We start from the raw sequence: 23,310 nt of genomic DNA on the forward strand, positions 1-23,310 counted from the left end.
AATACGATAAAGACTGACTTAACCGTCACACACACACAATCACACCAGTCCCATCAATCTCAATCACCGATCGTCCTTTGGACCTACCTGCCAGTGGGGGACCGCAGTCGTACCCACCTAAGCCCCGCTCATCATACCGAGCGATAACCCTGTCCATTAATGTGCACATCCCTTCTGTGGCGGGTTCCACAGAAGGCAAAACTAGGGCGTGAAGCCACTCCCGCAAGTGACTCCACTCAGCCGAGAACGGATCTCGAGAGACATAGACAAACAATCACAATCACAGCCGTCACAACACAATTACTATATCAAACAATCAATCTCAACACATCAATAATCATCCCATTATGGGACTAATACTGAGTAGGAAATCCTACCTGGAAAGCCCAACAATCAGACGGTCTCAACAGCTGTATCAAAAAGCCTCTTCTATAAATCCTCCTCCTATCATACATACACATAATCACTACCAATCATTATCTACAACAAAACCCTCAATTCCCCATATTAGGGTTTAAACAATTTAAAGGAAATACTATAAAAACGGTACATAGATCTTACCCTCGACGCAAGGATCTCAACGGTATAAAGAAAGGTGAAATCCGACCTTCCAAACTCCGGGATTTGCTAACAATGCGATTAAGGCGAAGAACGATGTTTTGTTTTCTCTCTTGACAGTAAATAGGTTTTGAAAAGTGTTTAAGAACAATGACGGAAACGATTATATACCTAATCTCATAATTAACAAAACCCGAGAAAAACTCCCCGTAAACCGGCTACTCGATCGAGTAGCTAAGGTACTCGATCGAGTGCCCCCTTACTCGATCGAGTATTAACGGTACTCGATCGAGTACCCAACAGGTCAGAAACTATTTTAAAACGCAACTCACCCTTACTCGACAGAGTAAGGCCTACTCGATAGAGTACCCGGAGACTCATAAATACGGAGTATTACAACGGACCTTCCCTCCTTAAAAGAACTTCGTCCCCAAGTTCAACCCATACATGAAACAACCATGCTAACTCGACCAAGACACAACAAAGATAACTAAGAACTCAAGAACTCAACCAAACATAAAACATGAACTCTTAACACCCACTCCACCAACTATGTTTACTTCCTTAACATGACTCACGATATCGTATCCACCACATATATATCTCTCACAACACCAACTCCATACATAACCAACTACCATCCTCTAACGCTGCTAGCTCCATAGTATCATCCACTATCAAATCCAAAATCAAGACACTCATAGACATCAAACGGAATGTTACATTCTACCACCCTTAAAAGGAACTTCGTCCTCGAAGTTTACTAACACTCATAAACATCATCATCCAACTGTCAACACTGGTGAAATATTCTCACACTCCTAAACATCGAACTACTACAAGCACGGTCATGACCTTTAACAAAATTAACCACAACACGAATCAACCTTTTATTCGACATCAAGATTCAAACTTCCAAATATATTACCATATGCACACCCATCAAAATCTCTTTTATCGCATCCTACTCCTCTTAAGATAAATGTTACGTCCGCGTAACTCGCTAATACTAAATCCTAGATATATCTTTTCATTATCCTCATCACCACCGCATGTCAAAGATAACCACCTATAATCTAAACACTCGCCATGGATATATCCAAGGCTCTCTTACTTAAACAACTCTCATACTTCACTTCACTCGTCACACCAACTAACCTATACCACAAAATCCTTAGCTTAACCCAAAACTTCACTTGTTCCCTATTACCGCAACATGACACACCTCTCTATATAAACTATCTAAAACACTTATCGGCAAAAGCATAACTCACGATCCACACTTGTTACGTACACTCACACTAGATCCTCGAGTTCCTTTCTTTCATTATTGCAAGACTTATACATAACTTAACACGACACATATTATTCAACACCCTACACTCACTTTCTCAACAAAGGATTATGAACCACCTGCATATATCAGATCATTAGCACACATGTTCTACGAATCTCTTGCCATGACTATGACTACCGATGCCTCATCTTAAAACAAGATCAAAATTATCAGTAACAACTTCTCACAACCGTGTCCCATCAAGAATGTCACTATACCATGACAACAACGAAAACATGTACAACTCTCTTTCATATCATACTCTACCCTCATTCCAAAACTTAACTGGTAAGAAACATCGATAACAAAACAACTGTCTATCTGTACAAACTGAAACTCACAGGAAGCAACATCAAACAAAACAACAATCTATGTATGACTGGTATGTACTTTCGAAACTCGAATCATAATCATCCCGCCTACTCCACCACAACCAGTGACGGCATCACAACACCGCCACCAACTGCCACACCGCAGTGCGAAAAAAAAAATACCCGCATCTCAACACTAAACATCGTGCCCGGATCACCACCCGAGGCACCACAACCACATCGATAGTCATCACAACTGCATACAACTCCCATAAATACTGACTCAGAATAACTTCTCCGACAAGAAAAACTTACTCAAATCCACTTTACTAAATCATAACACAACATATTTTATGAATTAAACAGGTAATAACCTCGTGAATATCATCCCCTTACCATATCACAGATTGACATGTATCATGAATACATACAAGTATAGCCAGTCATGCCAGATCACTCAAATTATTACCTTTTTGAATATCATTCAATTAGATTAGCGTACTCATCATGCATTACAGAACATTCAAATAGCAACTTTATGATAATCACACCATACCACGTCTTGTGAGGTCGAAACCTCACACAAACATTTATATATCACAGACCCGTAATCACATCCAACCAGTCAATCCTGATCACGTAAGTTACCACTCAACAAAGGTTACCTGTCGCCCGAGCTTAACTCGCATGCCCCTCATCACCTTCTTCCATTCGCATAACCAGCACCTTCTGCCATACATAACTACACAGCTAACACTCACTATGAGAAACCGCCTCCTAAGACTATGTCTTATACTTCCTCACAACCATACCTATCAATTCAATCTCTACAAAATCAGCCTCTTTAGAATTGCCATCTTTCCTATTTATCATTAACCTTAACCACTAGCGACAACATCTCCACACAACTACCGTTCGTACATCAAACTTCTTACACTCATCTCTAAACATCACTGTTTCTTCCCTATCTTTGGTTATCATTCCCAATAACGAGCATCAAATCCATCAACAAAATTACCTCAACATTCTTTCCAATACTATCTTTAATTGTATCATCATCTAACTTTCCACCAAAATCTCATATCATGCAGATATTCTATCAACTTCTTACTTTCCTTAATCCCTCAAAACTCAAGACTAATCATGTTATTCCCAAACTCCTATATAACCATTAATTCAATTCCTCATGATAGTATCATGCATCTCGACGATTCTTTACTGTTATCACATAACTCCGGTGAACATTTTCTTAGTTTTACTCCCCTCATTCTTTTCTTTTTACACTCGACTAAAGTAATTAACCATTCAACTCCTTATTACTTCTTCCTAACTCTTTAGTGTTCCGGTTACTTTCTCATTGCTCCAAAATTCCAATCCCATTATTTCTTATCGATCTTATCTCACTCTTCCTTACCATGGGTCCCTTCTCATCACTCCACTCACTCACACTTGCTACTGATTTGTCCATAAAAAAAATCAATGCTTAATGTTCAAACAATTACATCTCCCTTTTGACATCTCTAGAAATCAAAATTCTTTTAACACCGTTAATTGCCCAAGGAAATCAGACATTAGTTTCGTCTCTCGATAACACAAATTTCCATACTCAGTCACTATCTGCAAATCCACGTCGCGACATGTCTTCATTAAGTTCACTATATACCACTCTTCTCAATTCCTCTAAAACGACCTTTTATTACATATATTCTTACTCAACGCTATTTCTAACCATCTCCCTCCATAATTCGATATACATCTCAGGTTGCTACTATCCACATCCTTTCTTTCAATCTTTTCATTCTCACGTTCTTTAAACTTACATCATCCCTTTGCCCACATTCACTTACATTTTCATTACTCAACATACAATCATGTCACTCATCTCGTCTCACACAACATGCCCTATGCCTCAATTAAGCCTTACCAATCTTCCTTTTCTTTTTCCTCTACCGATCACAACACATATAAATCATGTCCTCCCCACCAAACTCATACTCATCATAGGTGCCACTCTTTACATCATAAGATTGGGTAAATTACGCATCAGGATCAACATACATGTAAAACGGTGCATAAAGAAGCAAATTAATACCTTTAAATTAAACATAATATGCAACGAATGTTAAAAGATAAGCATATGACCCAAAACAGGGGTCACTAGATCGAGTACAGGCCACTCGATCGAGTAAGTGACTTACTCGATCGAGTAGGTGAAGATCAGAAGCACGTAAAACAAATCACCAGGGATACTCGATCGAGTAACTAACATACTCGATCGAGTGCCCCCTTACTCGATCGAGTACCAAGGATACTCGATCGAGTACCCCAATTCTCAAGACCTTTGTCCAGTTTTAGAAACAGTCATAACTCACTCATTTCTTGATCGTTTTGGGTGTGTGACCTATCGTTAGAATCGTAAAAGAACAAGCTATCACATCCAATTGGAATCACATTAAAATCATTTATGCATCTCAAGTTATAACAGTTTAAAGATAACTTTGCTGTAATCAGACGACATAACTATTTGATTTTTTTTACTTCCAAACAACTTAAACAACAACCAAGCAAACAAAATCAATCCAAAACTCATAGCACCAGTATTCCTAATCATATGTTACTATTTTCAAAAGCCAAGCAACAACATTCATCATACACATAGATTATTTAACTCGTCAATCACGATTTACCCACATGCTTTTATTTTATAACTTTACGTACACAATTACATAATATACGACATAAAGCCCCCTATTCACATGTTACTAACATTGCAACATTATACAATCCATTACCCACATAAACATGCTCCACACATGAATTTCATATTCGTATGCAATTACTTACTTAATCTCTTCCAACCAATTCATCCATTACAGCTACACACTTCTTACAACATATACACATGAACAATCGTGGACAAGTACATAAACTTATCATACAACTCTATGAAAACAAGATATACGTATACAACACAACATTCTATTCACATGTTATTATTATGTCACATTATGAATCATCCATCCTGCAACATCATTACTCATCACATATCATCACATATGAACTACTTCCTTTTTCTACCACATCATTCATCATTCTCATATACTTTTCCTACGATTCAAAACAACATTATAAACCAACTATCATGCTTTCAATCAATAACTTACGAAATCACATTATCACCATCTTTTCTACACATTCCCCATTCTCCACATACATACATCCACTGATTCATGCCACACATCACCATATAGGTACACAATTCACAAGATAAACACATAGCGATCCCGATTCATATCCCATGGTGACCGGTTCAAAATTGTAGGGCGAGTTCGCGACTTTAGGACGTCTCCCAAGTCTTTGGATTAGCTCCTACAATCTTTACCCCGGGTTCATTTTAATTGACTCCCTATATTCATTGGATTCATTGGTTACAGGTTTCAGGATCGTTGCTCTGATACCATTTGTAACACCCCCATATTCCAAGTGCCTTACCAGGACCACTCAGGTATAAGGATGCCACCATCTCGGTTACCCGAGGCATGATATTCATAAGACAATAATGAAACAACTTTAAATGATATAACTTTAGTGAAAAGTACAACCAAGGCCAAATCCCAAAATACGGGTACAAGTTCTCAAACCAACTGTCTAAACAACTAAAGGCAAATGTTATAAAACTACTAAGCTACAGCGGAACACTTCTATCGTCAGACAGTGGCACATCCCAGCAATCCCATGTGACTCAACTCTAACCTGCTCAATTACTGCTCACCATCCCCGAATGGATCACCGCAGTTTTACAAAACAACAACCGGGTCGATACTAATCACACAACTTATATATATCAACAATACAATAAAAGCAGACCTTAACCGTCACACACACACACACACAATCACACCGGTCCCATCAATCTCAATCACCGATCGTCCACTGGACCAGCCCCGCGATGGGGGACCGCAGCCGTACCCACCTAAGCCCCGCTCATCATACCGAGCGATAACCCTGTCCATTAATGTGCACATCCCTTATGTGACGGGTTCCACAGAAGGCGAAACTAAGGCGTGAAGCCACTCCCGCAAGTGACTCCACTCAGCCGAGAACGCATCTCGAGAGCCATAGACAAACAATCACAATCACAGCCGTTACAACACAATTACTATATCAAACAATCAATCTCAACACATCAACAATTATCCCATTATGGGACTAATACTGAGTAGGAAATCCTACCTGGAAAGCACAACAATCGACGGTCTCAACAAATTTGTATCAAAAGCCTCTTCTACAAATCCTCCTCCTATCATACATACACATAATCACTACCAATCATTATCTACAACAAAACCCTCAATTCCCCATATTAGGGTTTAAACAATTTAAAGGAAATACTATAAAAACGGTACATAGATCTTACCCTCGACGCAAGGATCTCAACGATATAAAGAAAGGTGAAATCCGACCTTCCAAACTCCGGGATTTGCTAACAATGCGATTAAGGCGAAGAACGATGTTTTGTTTTCTCTCTTGACAGTAAATAGGTTTTGAAAAGTGTTTAAGAACAATGACGGAAACGATTATATACCTAATGTCATAATTAACAAAACCCGAGAACAACTCCCCGTAAACCGGCTACTCGATCGAGTAGCTAAGGTACTCGATCGAGTGCCCCCTTACTCGATCGAGTATCAACGGTACTCGATCGAGTACCCAACAGGTCAGAAACTATTTTAAAACGCAACTCACCCTTACTCGACAGAGTAAGGCCTACTCGATAGAGTACCCAGAGACTCATAAATACGGAGTATTACATTATGTGCCGTGTTCTGACCTTTTAGAAAGCGTTCTAAAACGTGTTGAAAATGGGCATTTGAACCCGGTTTGGTTTGAAGGGGTCGTTTAGACCGCATTTGTTGATTTGAAGAACTAGACTCGAATAATTATCATTATTTTGATAATATTCGGTGTCGGGTTCGATTTGACAAATTTGACATGAATAGTTTTGAAAATAATTATGGACTAATTGTGTTTAAACCCATTTGAATGTCATTAGTCAATGCTCATCATCGTACCCGAGTTAAAATCCGGCATGGTATGTAGAACCAAGGATGACTTTGTGTTGGTGACTAATATGTTTGTTTGAAAATGTAAAGAAATGAAATAAAAGGCTTTAAAATACCTTTTAAATGGCATTAACCAAATATTATCACCGAAACACGGATTTAACCGTCATGGTATGAGGAACCAAGGGTGAAAAAAGTTTTATGGTTAAAACAAATGAAATAAAAAGGGTTCGAAAATATTTGGAATGGTAAAAACCGATTAAAAATATGAAAGTGGATTAAAGGGAAATGATGAGAACATACAGGTTGATCTCTGGTCTGAACACCCCATTTAGGCGCGGGTAAGCTGGCGACCTAAGGGGCTTCTGCCTCAGACCAAAAATCAGTTTTGGCTCGTTTATTCCATGTTTTGGTTCATGTTATGCACGTTTTACCATGTTATAGTCATGAAACAAATGAAAACATAATAAAAGAGGATTTTTACACCCTCATACTTACATGTTTGGTTATGGCGAGTGACCGACGTAAGTGTAACATCTCGTTTGATCGAAAAAAACTCGGTTTAAAACCGTTTTGGTATGTAAAAAGAGTGTTTTGATGTTAGATACGGTGTAGTGGTCGAAATGGTCGGTCAAGTGATTTAATGCACAATGACGGTACCAAACAATGTGCAAGGCTTGTATTTACGATCGGTAGGTCGTAAATACGCGTCGGGTTGTGACTTAAGAAGTCAAGTCCAGAATTTTAAGGGAGAAAAGAGGGGGCGGACACTCGCGTAAGTCTCAAATGGGGGATTTGAGGGGTATTTATAGGGAAATGAGTGGTTGTGAGAGTTTTGAGCGACGTGGCCACTTGGGCTGCTCAAAGAGGCGCGAGCCACGTCGCGGTTCTTCGAGTTGTGTTGTCACTTTCACAACAAACGCAATCATGATTTGTTCTATCCTAGGTTTTTTAGTCACATGTTTGGTACTTGACCATTCATGAATCCGGGAAAACATAAGGTAGAAGGTTTGAAATGTTTTGTTTTTGGTGGTTGACTCGGTTTGACTCGTTGTTGGAATCTGCCCTTGAAAGGTTGCGGACAAAGGCTCGCCAGCCAATGGTAAGGAAATGTACCCGAGGCATCTTCGGGATCTGCCCTTGAAAGGTTGCGGACAAAGGCTCGCCAGCCATGGTAAGGAAATGTACCCGAGGCATCTTCGGGATCTGCCCTTGAAAGGTTGCGGACAAAGGCTCGCAAGCCACGGGGCGGTCGGTTAATGGACCATGAGAATAGCCGCGTCAAATGGGCTTGTTTGAACGTAGCTAACTCGTGATGCCGCCGGTGAACTTGAATGAGAATATCCGCGTCAAAAGGGCTTGTCTTAAAAATAGCGAACTCATGATGCCGCCGTGGAAATAGTGAATTTGGACTTTCACTATCACTGTTTTTTGAAATTAGCGGGCTCCGCGGGGAAGCCCCCTGCTGGTATTGGAAGGAATAGTGAGTTTGGAATCTTCACCATTCGCCGTTCTTCTTTGGATTTGAAGTGGCGGTTTCGATCGCCGTTGAATTTGAATTTTGAAGGAAATAGCAAATTTAAAATTTTGCTATTGCGTTTGAAGTGACGGTTTATATGCCGCCGTTGACATTTGATGGAAATAGTGAATTTGGAGTCTTCACTATTAATTGAAGTGACGGTTTATATGCCGCCGCTGACATGCGTGGTGAAAATAGTGGAATTCAATTTCCAACTATTATGACGGTTTTAATTGTCGTCGCTTAAAATTTGAAGAAATAGCGGTTTCTGAATTTTCGCTATTATTTTTGAAATTGAAGGAAAATAGTGAATTTTATTTCACCATTATTTTTGAAATTGGCGGTTTTGATCGCCGTTTGCTTGAAAATTTTGAAAATAGCGAATTTAAATTTTCACTATTTGTCTTTTTGTCTTTAAGGAAATGACATTTTCAATGAAATTCGCTGAAAAAGTAAGGGACGCCTGATTGAGGCGCGAGCCACCTGGCGAACCAAAGGGGCTTCCCTTTTTTCTGTAAAAGACACGAGTTCAGGCTGCATACCATTCATCATCTCGTCTTCTTCCTTTTTCGACAAAACAAGACAAATTCGCCATTGTTGGACCTTCTAGCTCGCTTGAATTCTTGCCCTCATCAACAATGTCATCTCAAGGTATGTATTCCCTCTTGAATCCATTTAAATTTGTTGATCTTTAGCTTGATTGAATTAGGGCGAATTTTACCCTAGAAAATCGAATTGGGCGTTTTTGATTGAGCCCATTTCGAGTGAAATTGATGCTTGCATTAGGTTAGAAACGTGTTTAGGAGTATAAGAGTCCTTTTAGTTTGCATTTTGGTCCCCGTTTCTGCTCCCTATGCTCGAAAAACGTGAGTGAGGTGAGAAACCATCTCATTTCGCAATGCCAAGTTTATTTGCTTGGGTAGTGGGTCCCACTAGGTTGCATTGTATTTTGGAAAACCCGTATTCGCCATTTATGGACCTTCGTTAGATATTGTGGGTAAAATTGGATTTTGCCTTTTGTGACGGTCTTATGTCTGACAAAATATGCGTCTGTTTGCGCTTGAATTGAGTCAGTTTGCCTTGAAATGGACCTTATTGGTAATTTAGGTCACCTTGAGGCGTGATAAAATCACGTTTGCCTTTTTGCGGTCGTTTTTGAATTTTTGACCGGTTTGGGTTCAAATTAGCGTATGAATTGCCTTTTTGAGCCGTAAAAAAATACCCCATTGTGTCGGGAATGTATTTTGGTTTGTAGGCGGACCTTGTATGGGTCTTGAAATGCCGTTTTTCGTGGTTTTGACTCGTCTTTCGCTTGAAAAGATGGGCGAGTCGTTTTTGTGTTCTTTTTTGTGAATTGTTTTGTTTGGTTGGATTTTGGGCGGGATTGCCTTTGTTTTGCATTGCAGGTTGTTGTTGTTTTTGTTTGGATTTATCCATTTCATGCCGTCGTAATGCCGAAATTTCGGCTGACGTTTTTTTGTTGTGTTTTTTTATTACAGGATATCGTTTGGGACCTATGGGGTCTGCCGTTGAGGCCTTGGAGGAGGAGGAGGAGGATGATCCTGGAGGGGAAGAGACGACCGAGGAGGTTGCCGGAGTTGAGGCGGTCGTGGAGGATGCTTCCGTAGAGGAGGAGAGGCGGCTGATGTTGCCGGCTTGTCCTTTTCATTATGGCTCATAGACAGGATGGCTGATGATTGGGGGTCAACACCGGGGTGGTGCGTCGCATCACGGTTCTTGGCCTCCTCATCATCCGAAGTCTGCAAGACACTGTCTTCATTTTTGTCGTGGAGCAGGAACGATGTGTTACCGTTGTGTAACCACCTCTGCTTCTTTTGTTGCTCCTCTGTTCCCTATGTTGCTCCCTTTCTTTTCTGATTGGAAGGGTAGGGAATGCTTTGTTCGGTAGGTGGCAGATAGCCCCCAGTTCGTTGTCTTTAGGCCAGTGTCTGTATGATAGATGTCCGTACTGGATCTTGTTTGTACGGTCATTTGCTCGTAGTTTGTCTGTGTCTTGGACTCTTGTCTGTACATATTTACATTTTGCGTGAGGCGGTTTGTATATATGTGTTTCTGGATTGTGGTTCATTTTGTGAATCTTGGCTTTTTGTGTTGTGTTTCGGAGGAGCGCTGTCGGCTGTCGATTCTCCTTTTGCTTCGAACTAGTTCCTGCATCGTTAGTGTAGAAAACAGGCAATAGGTAGCACATATGCAAAAATGCAAACATGTAAAAGTGTTTGATTGAAAACACGTAAAGCATTTGATCGAAAACCAAAATTAACCAAGATGACTTGAAGTTAAAATTGAAATTTTGAAATGAATTTTGAAATTCCGTGACAAATCGTCACGTTCGGAATTCAAAAGGAATTGACTTGAAAATTTGAGCAATTAACTCGTGTCGTGAATTAAATTGCGTCGAAATTATTGAAATTGACTCGAAAAATTCAAATTCAAACCGTCATGAAAGAATTTTTTAGAAAAGGATTTTTGTGAGTATATTTGATTTTTGAGGTCAAGACTCGAATTTGTGAGGGCTTGAATTTTTGAGGAAAATTGACGTCGTGTTATCAATCTTCGATTTTGATTTTTGATGGAAAATTACGAAAAAGCGAAAAAATTTCGGAATTTCGACTGACATGGAAAGGATCCATCGCGGATCGGGGCGCTTAGCCCTTCCCCCCTTAAAAAAAGAACGAAAAATCTGTATGTTTAAAGCTGCGTCATGGAAACAGTGTCGGATTTCGTAAAACGCGAAAACAAGGAAATGTGAGTATGAGGAAACACAAAACATCCTGAATCATCCCGAAGAGGCGCGAGCTTCCCCGCGGGAGGTTTGAGGTGTCAGGAGAAAACACAAGTTGAAAGAGACAAGTCAACAGCGGGAATCCTAGAGATGCCTCAAAGAGGCGCGAGCAGCCTGGCGATGGAAGCCGGCTCTCCCCTTTTTCTGAAAAATGCGCTGGTCATTTTGTATAAATAGGGACGTTTGCGCTTCATTGTTTCATCATCCGAAGCACAAAATCATCTCTACAAAACCTCTTCTTCTTCCACAAAAATATTTCATGGATGCTTTTGAGAAAGCATTGCGACAATGGTGCCGGGATTTGTCGCCTCCCGAAAAGTATCAACTCGTTTGCATGGGAGTTGGTCAATTGTTGGTGCTTCGTCAAGTCAAGGTGCAACCTTCGTTTCTTGAAGCATGTTCTCGGTTTTGGGATTCGAAACACCATGTTTTCGTTTTCCCAAAAGGTGAGCTTTGTCCTCTTGCAGAATAAGTTGGAGCCACTGGTAGGTGGCCGGGTTGTGCTCCGGTGCTTCCTCCGACTCGGTTGTGCTATAAGGAGAAATTCCGTTCCATGTTGGGCTTGTCAACAAGCCAAATCAAATTTCTTCTTGCTCCACATGGTGTGGACATGTTGGCTCTTATCAACATCTTTTCAAACCGATTAGATGCTAATGTCTCGGAGGTGGCTAGGAGAAGGGCTCTTGCATTTTGCCTTGTCCATGTATACCTCTTTGTTGATGTCTTGAAGAAGGAGGGGCCAAGATGCCATGGTAGCATGACCCTTATCCATGTGATTGAGCAAATGGAGCATGGTAGAGATCCATCATGGTTGGTGCTTGGAGAGATTATCCAAGCTTTGGACAAGGATGGCTCTTGTGGAGAAGCTCCCTCTTTCGGATCCCAGAGGATCCTTCAAGTGTGGCTATTGGAGAGGCTAAGGTATGTAGAGCCTCCGGTTGATTCTTCTTCTTATTCCTTCCGTCACCTTACCATGAGGAAGAAGTTGTACCCGGATAGTTTCGCTTCCACCGAGGCCAATTGGGCCGCAAGATTGGCGGAGGAGGGTGGTCCTCATATCCGTTGGGTGGCGCCGTGGTGGCACTTGAGGTCCTTCATGGGGTTGCCCGCTTCAGTTGCTAGTCCTCGTTCTTTGATGGTGGTGGGTTTGAAGGTTGTTTCCTTCATATATCCCGAAAGGCTCATGAGGCAAATGGGGCGTCAACAAAAGGTGCCCGCTCAAGATACTCTTGTCCAAGAGAACGTTTTGGGAGGTACCAAACCCCGTTGCCACGACATGGGTGACTCCCGCTTATGTCAAGTGGTCACGTGCTCCGTCCTTGGAAGAGAGATCCAAATTTCGTAAGGACGAGGTTGTCGACTTGAACTATCGAGAGGTTGGCAAGGCCAATCGTGCCTTTTTTTAGGAGTATGTTGATGGAGCTACTCCCGATGTGATGAGACCACCGAAGAGGAGGAGTTCCGGCCCCAAGAATATGGAGGGCCGTGCCTTGGCTCGTCTTGGGTCGAATATGGGGTCTTGTGGTAGACCGGAGGTCGTTGCCATCTTAGATCCGTTGAGGATCCGTTCCGAGAAGGAAGTCCATGCTAGGCGCGCCAACAAGAAGAATAAGGGGAAGATGTACCCTGAGGGAAAAGGCAAGGGTGGAATGGAAGAGTGAAGACCTACTCCATTACCCACTTTATTATTATGTTGTATTATTGTTGTGAGTTTTTATTATGTTGTACTAGCTAGTTGTTGTGTGTTTTGTGCTAGTTTTATTATGTGAGGTGTTTTAGTTGACACCTTAGCTTTGACAAGTTGTAGACTCGTCGAGCTTTATTTATTGTTGAAATTGTAATCCCTCCCATTATTAATTATATAAGAGGATTGCTTGTGTCGAAAATTGTGAACGCTTGTTTCTTCCATCCATTTGGTGAAGGCAATTCAATTTGAATCGTCCTAAACATTTGCACTTGGAAAAGTGGTATTTTTTGGAAAGCGAGAAAGGCTTATTTTGTATTTTTGTGGGAAAAAGGGAATGGTTTTCCCGTTTCTTTTTTTTTTTGGGATGTTTTTGTACGTGGTATTTTTGTATGGGGATGGTTGTTTTTTTATTGTGGGAATGGTTGTATCCTTCTTGTGTAAGAAAGGACTGCCTACGTATTCACCCGAAGAGGTGAAATGAAACCATGATCGTAGTTCGAAATGTTTTGTAGATTTTGATTGGGTTTTGTGGTTGTATCCCTCAGGCATAAGAGGGACTGCCTACGTATTCGCCTGAAGAGGTGAAATCAAACCAGGCTCGTAGCTCAGGGGGTTGTTTTGTTTTAGTGCAAATGGACGTTGCCTTTGACAGATCAAAGGACATTCGAAACGGGAAAGGTGCCGCAGCTTAGACTCGATTAAACATGCAATTTCAAATCAGAACACGTTGAGGAACTTGACTTGAAAAAAGGTTGAGGTCGTTGCTAGTTGTAAAACTAGGCTAGGTCGTTGGTTGCTATGGTTCAAGGGTAGTATTTCTTGAGTTGGTCTAGGTTGGTCGGGTTTGTAAAGTCCTCCCCATCTAGGTCACCCAGTCTCACTACGCCCCCCGAAAGTATTTTCTTAACCAGGTATGGCCCGACCCAGTTGGGTTTTAATTTTTCCCTCAGATCGACGGGTAGCGGTGCTCGAACTGACTTGAGGACCAAGTCGCCCTCCTGGATGTTTCTGGGTTTGACCTTCTTGTTGAATGCCCATTGTATACGTCGTTGGTATAGTTGGACGTTGTGCAAGGCGTTGTGTCGTCGTTCGTCTAGAAGAGTGAGTTGTTCGTACCTTCGACGGGTCCCTTCCGCGTCAGGGACTTGACTCTCCAGTAGGATGCGGAGAGATGGGACCTCTAACTCTACCAGTTGAACCGCCTCCATACCGTATGCCAGGTAGAAGGGTGTGGCGCCTGTCGGTGTTCGAATGGAGGTTCAGTATCCCCAGAGTGCGATGGGATTTTGCTCGGCCAGTCGCGGTAGTTATCTTGCATTTTCTTGATAATGGTGACAAGAGTTTTGTTTGCTGCCTCCACCGCTCCGTTAGTTTGGGGACGGTAGGGGGATGATCGATGTCGTTTGATCTTGTATTTGTTCAGCAAAGCTTGAGTTTCCGCCCGGAAGTGAGAGCCTTGATCGCTGATGATTTCATGGGGTACCCGTGATCGCGAGATGATGTTGTTTTGAATGAACTTGGCCACTTGTTTGGCGGTCAAGACTGCATATGACTGTGCTACCACCCATTTGGTGAAGTAGTCGATGGCGACGAGGACGAAGCAATGCCCCTTGGTGCCTATCGGGTTGACTTTCCCGATGATGTCAATGCCCCAGGTTGAGAAAGGCCAGGGTGATGTTATGGCGTATAAAAGGGATGGTGGTATGTGTTGTATGTTGGCGAAGATTTGGCAATTGTGGCAATGTTTGACGTAGTTACGGCAATCGGCTTCCATGGTGGTCCAGTAGTAACCTAGCCGCATGATTTTCCGTGTAAGCATCATTGCACTCATGTGAGGGCCATATTCTCCATCGTGAACCTGTCCCATGACTTTTTTGGCTTTGTGATGGTCAATGCAAAGGAGGAGAATTCCTTAGGGTGTTCTTTTGTAGAGTTTATTTTGGTTTATCACGAATTGTGATGCAAGTAAACGGATGGCTCTTTGTCCTCTTTGATCAGAGTTGGGAGGGAATTCGTTTTTGGTTTTGTAATTGAGGATGTCTTGGTACCAAGGTTCATCATGGCTTTCCTTGTCGTTGATAATAGCACAAATGTGAGCTGGCTCGCTCCTTCTCTTGACACATAGGGGCATTGATGTCATATTGTCAGGTATGTTGACGAGCGCGGCAAGTTTTGCCAGGGCATCAACAAATTGATTTTCTTCTCGTGGCAAGTGGAAGTAGTCGATTTGGTCGAAGAACGCGACCTCTTGATTGATCTTTGCTCAGTAGGGAGCTAAGCTGTCAGATCGGATTTTCCACGATCCGGACACCTGATTGATGATGAGTGAGGAATCGCCGTGGACCCTCAGTCTCTTGTTGCCAAGTGTGATGGCTGCTTGTAGGCCGATGAGACATGCTTAATATTCAGCGGCATTGTTGGTGACGGCGAAGTCTAGCTTGACCGAGATCGGAACATGTTCTCCCTCTGGGGATATTAGAAGGATTCCTACCCCGAAGCCTCTCAGATTAGATGCACCAGCGAAGTATAGGTCCCATGCGTCGGAGTCGGCACAAAGGATGTCTTCGTCAGGAAGTGACCATGTGTCGGTCGTAGGATCCTCGTTGACGGGATTTTCTTCTAGGAAATCAGCAACTACTCTTCCCTTGATAACCTTGAGGGGTACAAACTTGAGGTCAAATACGGACAGCATGAGTGTCCATCTAGACAGCCTTCCGTTTAGCACAGGTTTTTCGAAGATGTATTTAACCGCGTCTCGTACTCAATGAACTTTTTGCTGATGTAATAGATGGCTCGTTCTTCGTTGCCAACTGTTTGTGCTAACATTGCTCCCATGGCTGTGTTGGTAACAGTCAGGTATAGGGATAAAGGAATCCCTGGTTGAGGTGGCATGAGGACAGGAGGGTTGGATAGGATTTCCTTTATCCTGTCGAAGGCCTTCTGACAGTCGTCGTCCCAATCGGTGTGATCGGAGGCGCGAAGCTTTTTGAATATTGGTTCACAAATCATAGTGAGCTTGGCGATGAACCGGCAGATGTATTGGACCTGGCCGAGAAATCCCCGAATCTCCTTCTCGTTCCTAGGCCGAGGCATTTGTTGAAGGGCTTTGATTTTGGTTGGATCAATCTCAATGCCTCTTTTGCTAACAACATGTCCCAAGAGTTTTCCGGAGGTGACCCCGAATGCACACTTCTGAGGATTTAGTCTCATGTTATATTTCCGCAGACGAGCAAAGAATTTCCGAAGGGCACTGATGTGGCCGTCCCTTTCATTCTATTTGACAATCATGTCATCGACATATACCTCTACCTCCTTGTGCATCATATCATGTAGGAGAGTAGTAGCGGTTCTTTGATAGGTAGCTCCGGCGTTGATGAGACCGAAAGGCATGACCGTGTAGCAATATGTACCCCACTGTGTAGTGAATGCTGTCTTGTGCATGTCTTCCTCAGCCATTTTAATCTAGTTGTACCCAGTATACCCGTCCATGAAGGATAGGAGGGCATGCTCGGCAGTATTGTCCACCAGGATGTCAACATGTGGCAAAGGAAAGTCGTCCTTTGGACTCGCCTTGTTCAGATCCCTGAAGTCGACGCAAACCCAAATTCTTCCGTCTTTCTTTGGTACCGGCACAATGTTGGCCACCCAATCCGAGTATTCAGACACTTTGATGAAACCAGCCTTGAACTGTTTATCCACTTCTTCCTTGATTTTTAGGACCCATTCAGGACGCATCCGGCGTAGCTACTGTTTCACAGGTTTAGCCCCGGGTTTAATGGGTATCCGGTGCTCTGCAATTTCTCTGTCAATCCCAAGCATGTCTCTGTAAGACCAGGCGAACACGTCCTTGTATTCTTGGAGGAGGTCAATGAACTGTTGTCTTTCCGAGGGGTCCAGGATTGTCCCTATCCTAAGTTCTTAAGGTGTATTGTCGGTTCCTACGTTAATAGGTTCGGTCTCCTCAATGATGGGGGTTCTGGTTTCCCGCTTGTCAAGCTCTTTGGCTAGGTGAGGTGGGTAGTCACTCAAGTCAAATTCCTCGTAGTCATTCGGAATTGCATTGCAGTTAAATTGAGACGAGTCATAAGCAAACTTAGCGTTCATTAAGTTGACACGAGCGAAAAGCTCGGAGAGGACAGACATCTCGCGGTTAGTCAGAGGCGACACAACAGAGGAAGTGGCCCCTGGAACAGGCTCTAGGTTGTCACCTTTCATGGGAGTGGGGGTGACCCAAGTAGACTCAGCCTCTGAATCAGCCACGACTTTGTGATAAAACAGTGGGAAGGGGACCTTGACTGGGACATCAGAAGTGTTAGGAGCTATGACAGACTCTGACTCCGACTCAGACTCGGACTCTTCCTCACTTCCCTCCTTGAACATAGGGCCTTCTCCAGTTGTTATCTTGAGAATGCGGCCTTGGCGATCGGTCCACTTGACGCTCTTCCTTCAGCCCTGTATAGGTTTCTCCGGGTCAGTATCGGAGATCAAGGCGGTTGGGTCAAAGTGATTGTCCTTCAGGGCGATGTTGATGATGTCCTCATAGTCGAGGTGTTTGACGTTATCTTCCCCAAAAAGGAGTGTGACAGCTTGTCCGTCAAGGCATGGTGACGGCTTGGACTCGATTGATGCAACCGATCTTTGTCGGGGATAAAGTAGCAGTCCTGGAAGACTCCCACTCCCGGGTACCTAGCCCTGGCCACAGAGTCATAGATTGGCTCCGGAAAGCCATGGTAGAGCTCGGACTCTCCCTCGGGGACAAAGTATCTGTTGAGAGTCAGATGATAGGGACGGAGGATAACCCCGTGCTTCTTGCGTTTTCGGACTAGGAGGTTCATCTCCTGGATATCTTCGTCGGTAGGTTCGTATCCCAGCCCAAAGGGAATGTTGGGGACCTTAGCCTGTTTCAAGGGAGGCAATGGGTCCCTTAGTGGATTGAGCGGCAAACCCGGGAAATAACCTTGACGCATCATGATACGGTTGACCGTGAGGTTGGTGAACGGGTCACAATCAGAGGGCGTCAATTCATCAGTTATGGCGTTCACGGCTTGGAAACCCCACTTTTCATTGTCATCCTCCTCAATGGCTTGGGAGGCTACTCCCCTTCTCATGACAGCTTTGATCGGGGAAGCGGGAATTGTGATCGTTTTCCCGTTAAAGAGGACCCTGATCTTCTGGTGGAGAGTTGAGGTGACCGCCTTGACGGCGTGAATCCAGGGACGTCCCAGGAGCATGTTTAAAGAAGCGTCGATGTCGACCACTTGAAAACTGATTTGTCTTTCCAGTGCTCCGGTTGCGACGGTCAAAGTGATAAGCCCAGCGACCTTGCGACGATGCCGTCGTAGGCGCGTACTCCTTGATTCGTTGGGACCAAATCAGCTTCCTTGATAGCCAGCCTGTGGGCAGTCTTATGAGGAATGACATTTACCGCGGAACCGTCATCCACGAGGACCATGGGTATATTTTTCTGGAGGCTTTGTACGGTGATATACAGGGCCAGGTTATGATTGGCTCCGAACGGAGGGATATCCTCCTCGGAGAAGACGACCGGGTTGTTTAGATCAGGGGCGTCCCTTGTCATGTGCGCCACTATTTCTTCTGGGAAGAGGTAGAGGGCACGGTTAATTTTCCCAAGGCCTGCAGCAAGGCCTGCCGATGCTCAAAAGTAGTTGCGATCAGTTGCCAAATTGAGATTTCAGCTTTCGCCTTCTGAAGCTGTTTCAGGATTGAGTTCTCAGGAGCCCTTCGTTGAGTGTCCACCTCCGGGACGGCTTGGTCATTCGTTGTTGGAACGACCGTTGGATTGTTCGGATTCTGATAGGGACGTCCGGACCGGGTGAGATGTCCGATTTATTTCGCCCGTTTCTCCTTCCCTGGGATGATATAGACATCCTCAACATCATCTCTCCAGATGCCATTAATTTCAAAATCTCGAGGGTACCTTGGAGGGGTGTTCCTCGGTGGGCAGTTCTTGTAAGGGATACTTTTGTGGGGGTGATTTTTGTGAGGGTGATTTTTATGGGGGTAGTTGTTATGGGGGTAGTTATTTTGAGGGTGATTTTCGCGGGGTCTATGCCAGAATGGTTGCGGGAGCAATCCATCCTGGTACGGGTAGTTTTGAATGCTTGGGGAATTGTCCCTCGGGCGCGGTGCTGGAGGATTGAAGATGCGTCGACGGTAGGCGTCGTCGAGTCGGGTGATTCTCTCAGAGAGGCTGGCTATGTCCTCCTCAACTAGTTGAAACATAGTGAGCATGGTGGCAGCACTAAACACAAACACTCCGTCTGAAGAATCTTTTCCCAAAGTATTCACCTCGTCATCAATTGGCAGGATGAGGTGGGAGCAGGCTAGGGTCGGCTCATTGACAGAGATGGCGTGGATTCCCGGGGGATTCGTTTTGTTGTTCGGTTTAGTTGGTGGGGGTATAGGCAAATCCCCTTTCTCAATCATGTCTTGAATGAGGTGCTTAAGTTTGAAGCAAGTTTCGGTATCATGCCTTTTTCCTCGATGATAGTGACAGTAGGCGTTGGGGTTCCAGAACCTAGACTTCTTGGCATCTGTCGGATCCGGGGTGGGTCCGATCGGTTGTAACTTCCCCTGGTCCATGAGCCTTTTCAGGGCACTCGCATAAGTTGACCCTATGTTGGTAAACACTCTCTGGGGGTGCTCAGTTCTCTTAGCAGATGGTTCGATGAGGTTAACCTCATCAATCTTGTTTGTCTGGCCATAAGGGCGAGATCCGGTTGAGGTGGATCCTTGGTAGCCTCTGCCAGTGATTTTGGCCAAGACACCCTTTCGGTGGTCATCTTCAATACGTGTCCCCAGAATCTGCAGATCTTGGAAGGTCTTGATATTCTGATACCTCAGTAGGTTGGCATAAATTGGGCGGAGGTTGTTGACAAACGTTTCTACCAAAGTTGACTCACTTGGCTTACTGACCAATTGAGTACTCACCCTCCTCCACGGGTTAGGAACTTAGTGAACCCCTCCTTGTCGTTCTGGGTTAGCACTTCGAGAGTACGGGTATTAGCCTAGATCTCGACATTGTCGGCATACTGTTTGGCAAACTCAACTGCGAGGGATCAAGGTTCCAAAGAGGATGGGAAGATCCGGGTAAAAAGTTCCTGTTTAACCCCTTTAATGGCCATGTAGTCCTTGAAATCACGGATATGGTTGAGTGGGTCCTCCACTCCCTTGAACTTAGGCACATCGGTCAGGGTGAAGTTGTCAGGTAACTGGTCCCCAACAGGTTCGAACCTTCGGTTGTTCTCAAGATGGATATTGTTACCCCGGACTAGGAGCTGTTCTTCCAAGAGTTTCAGCCTCTTCTCAGTTTCAGTCAGAGGTGGGGTATTGTGTTCCCCATTTTCCTTATTCTCCAGGGCGTCGATACGGGTCTCGACGCGATCCAGGGTGACCTTAAGGGCGGTAAGCAGGCTGGCTAGCTGATCAGTTGTGACATCTCTGTTGTTATCATTGTTGTTGTTGGACGAAGCTGAAGACGGGGCCATGGCTCTGAGGCAGAAAAACGGCTCACATTACAACTCAATCCGACACGGTTCCAAGACTGAACGCAGACAACACAAAGAACGAGACAAAGATCAGACTCAACAAGACGGGGTGACCGTGTGTGGTCCCTCGGTGCTGACTCGACTTATGACGTGACGGTGTTGACCGAACTTTTGACACGAGTCCAACATGATGGCGTGACGCCGTTGGACGGGTCTCGTGGTGAGACGACTCATAAGTAAAGACCCATAAGTACGTTTGCTTTGACTCGATAGACACGATGCGGAATTGGAATGGTGGACTAGAGTTTTCGAAAATAGAAAATTTCAAAAAGATTCATTTGTCGCTTTAATGGACGGCTTCCGAAGATAGAAATATCCACAAGTCGATCAGTTGAAAGGGTCGTCTTAAGTTTATTGGCAAAAGACGGTTTGAGTTTGAGTCGGCTCGGAAAACAGTGTATTGTTTCCCAAGACGGTTTTTGAAATTCAAAATTGTATGTTTTGAAAATCGGGTTTGAAATGTTCGAAGGGGTCTCGGGGACGGTGTATGGTCCTCGGGATCCCGAAAGTGTCTCGAGAAAATGGTGTGTGCTTTTCTCGGGTTTTGAAAGAGCCATTGTTGGCGCGAAACGGGTTAAAATCCGTATCTAGACGCGGCGATTATAACGGCGTAAAAAAGTGATTTGAAATTATTGTAGAAAACCGGGTTTGAAAATCGTCATTATGACGGCCTAGATAGGCGTGTTGAAATGGTTATACAAAACCGGGTTTGAAAATCGTCATTACGACGACCTAGAAAGGCGTGTTGATATGGTTATACAAAACCGGGTTTGAAAATCGTCATTACGACGGCCTAGAAAGGCGTGTTGAAATGGTTATACAAAACCGGGTTTGAAAATTGTTATTACGACGGCCTAGAAAGGCGTTTTGAAATGGTTATACAAAACTGGGTTTGAAAATCGTAATTATGACGGCCTAGAAAGGCGTGCAACGGTCGGCGAAAGACCGAGGTTTGAAACGGCCATTATAACGGCGCAAAAGGGTAATTTTGAAAGTTTGAAAATGGAACGGAAGGACTTATGATCAAGTACCACATAAGCACTCGCAGTTCATTATATTATGCATTATGCTGACATGGGTTTTGGCTTAAAAGGGTGGGTTACACACCAAGCTATCAAACCCCGATTTGCAAGAGAGATACCAATCCAAACAAAATGTGTAAGGAGGGTGCCCTAGCCTCGTGCTCGAAAGTGATGAAAGCTCTTTGACGAAACAGAAATGTGTAACGTCAATGGTATGCTTGACTCAATCTGGATTCGAAACGCGGGGATGAGAAAAACTCACGCTGACGAAACGAGCCAATTGGTCGAAAAGGGTTAGGTAGTGGGCCCGGACAAGGAACCCGACCCTGACCGTAATATCAATTAATGCATTCCAACCAAGACCTCGTTCGAGTCTCGCCATCTAGGGATCACAAAGACGTAAGTGTCCTAGTTTTCCCCAGTGAAGTCGCCAATCTGTGGACATGGCCCACCTGCAAGGCCAGCCGATCTGTGGACATACAGCGGTCTTTTGAAAGCCAAGCTCGGTGGCGTAAAAATGCTTTCGACCGGATCATTTTAGATCGGTCGGTTTCGTCTCGGTAAGGGTCTCGAAACGATTAGAGATGCTCGGAGTCGCCACCAAGCATTTGTGGGATGCCTGGAACCCGTTCGAAATCCACTTCATACCTCAGTCAAATCGAAGCACAAAGCAGCGTTTGACATAGGTACTAAAGATAAGGAAATCGTCCCTCTTTAGCATCCTATCTCTAGAATGACTCTCGTACGCCCTGGATAAGGTCGTCCACTATCCAAAGTTTCTGAGTAACAGGTGAAGGTACGTATTGGGAAGCCCTTTAATCAGACACCCAATCCCGCCCGCGTTAGCGGCCTCTACTGATCGATCTTGGTTTGTTGAATGCATGAATGCGCATCCAATAATTTAAACCTAACATGTGAGAGCTTTCTAAGTCGGTTGATTTAATCCAAGTATCAAGTATAAGATGTCGAATTGGATTAACGATTGATTTGCATGCAAGACGGAAATTAAACATCCATTTACCGTATTAGGTTTAGGGTGCATAACGTGATCCATTTGTCTTAGTAAGGCATTTTGCAAATATGGTTTTGGATAATCGAATAGTCATCTGATCCGTCCTATATCCGGGCTAACCGGAGTCGGGATCATCCTAGACTAATGCTGGAAGGGAACAGACCCTGTACCAGACAGCTATATGAGGCGCGAGCCAGCCGGCGGTGTAAGGGGCCTCCCTCTGGTTTTGAAAATGAGAAATAGAAAGCCTGTTTAGGCGCGGGTTAGCCCACGATTTATGTGTCGTGTTCTGCCTTTTAGAAAGCGTTATAAAACGTGTTGAAAATGGGCATTTGAACCCGGTTTGGTTTGAAGGGGTCGTTTAGACCGCATTTGTTGATTTGAAGAACTAGACTCGAATATTCATCATTATTTTGATAATATTCGGTGTC

Source organism: Silene latifolia, chromosome X (assembly GCF_048544455.1).
Source record: "Silene latifolia isolate original U9 population chromosome X, ASM4854445v1, whole genome shotgun sequence".
Taxonomy (NCBI): Eukaryota; Viridiplantae; Streptophyta; class Magnoliopsida; order Caryophyllales; family Caryophyllaceae; genus Silene; species Silene latifolia.